Source organism: Bos indicus x Bos taurus, chromosome 17 (assembly GCF_003369695.1).
Source record: "Bos indicus x Bos taurus breed Angus x Brahman F1 hybrid chromosome 17, Bos_hybrid_MaternalHap_v2.0, whole genome shotgun sequence".
Lineage (NCBI taxonomy): Eukaryota > Metazoa > Chordata > Mammalia > Artiodactyla > Bovidae > Bos > Bos indicus x Bos taurus.
In genome coordinates this window covers 51253676-51254812 of record NC_040092.1, presented here as the reverse complement: position 1 = coordinate 51254812, position 1137 = coordinate 51253676, and the positions used below count along the sequence as shown (strand labels likewise).

At 44.6% G+C, this 1137-nt stretch overlaps 1 non-coding gene across 1 annotated transcript; it reads left to right on the top strand.

Moving 5' to 3' along the window:
• The first annotated feature begins 562 nt into the window (after positions 1-562).
• On the top strand, positions 563-634 carry TRNAF-AAA. Its single transcript has one exon. It is a non-coding gene; the product is annotated as a tRNA-Phe (tRNA).
• Positions 635-1137: the final 503 nt, after the last annotated feature.

Genomic DNA, 1137 nt, shown 5'->3' with positions numbered 1-1137 from the left:
TACCTTGATTCATGGGCCTGAAATTCCAGGTTCCTATGCAATACTGTTCTTTACAGCACCAGATCTTACTTTCATCACCAGACACATCCACAGCCGAGAATCATTTCTGCTTTGGACAGTCACTTCATTCTTTCTGGAGCCAATAGCAGCTGTCCTCTGCTCCTCCCCAGTAACATATTGGATCCCTTCTCACCTGGAGGACTCATCTTTTGGTGTCATATCTTTTTTCCTTTTTATACAGTTCATGGGGTTCTCATGGCAAGTATACTGGGGTGGTTTGTCATTTCCTCCTCCAGTGTATCAGGTATATGCAGAGCATATCATGCAAAATGCCGGGCTGAATGAGTTACAAGCTGAAATCAATATTGTCAGGAAAAATAGCAACAACCTCAGATATGCAGATGATACTACCCTAATGGCAGAAAGCAAAAAGGAGCTTAATAGTCCCTTAAAACTGAAAGTGGAGTCTCTCAGACATGTCCAGCTCTTTGTGACCCCATTGACTGTAGCCTGCCAGGCTCTTCCATCTATGGGATTTTCAAGGTAAGAATACTGGAGGACTTCCCTGGTGGCTCAGATGGTAAAGCGTCTGCTTAAAATGCAGGAGACCCAGGTTCAATCCCTGGGTTGGGAAGATCTACTGGAGAAGGAAATGGCAACCCACTCCAATATTCTTGCCTGGAAAATCCCATGAACAGAGGAGCCTGGTAGGCTACAGTCCATGGGATCACAAAGAGTCTGACACAACTGAGCCACTTCACTTCACTTTACTTCTCCAGGGGATCTTCCTAAGCCAGGGATTGAACCTGGATCTCCCACATTACAGGCAGATTTGTTACCATATGAGCCACCAGGGATACCCAAAGAATTTCTTGATGAGGGTGAAAGATGAGAATAGAAAGCTGCTTAAAACTCAACACCCCAAAAACTAAGATCATGGCATCTGGTCCCATCACTTCGTGGCAAATAGGAGACAATTTGGAAGCAGTGGAAGCAGTGACAGATTTCCTCTTCTCGGGCTCTGAAATCACTATGTATGGTGACGGCTATCATGAAATTAGAAGATGATTGCTTCTTGGCAGGAATGCTATGACAGCCTAGACAATGTGTTAAAAAGCAAGGACATCACTTTGCCAA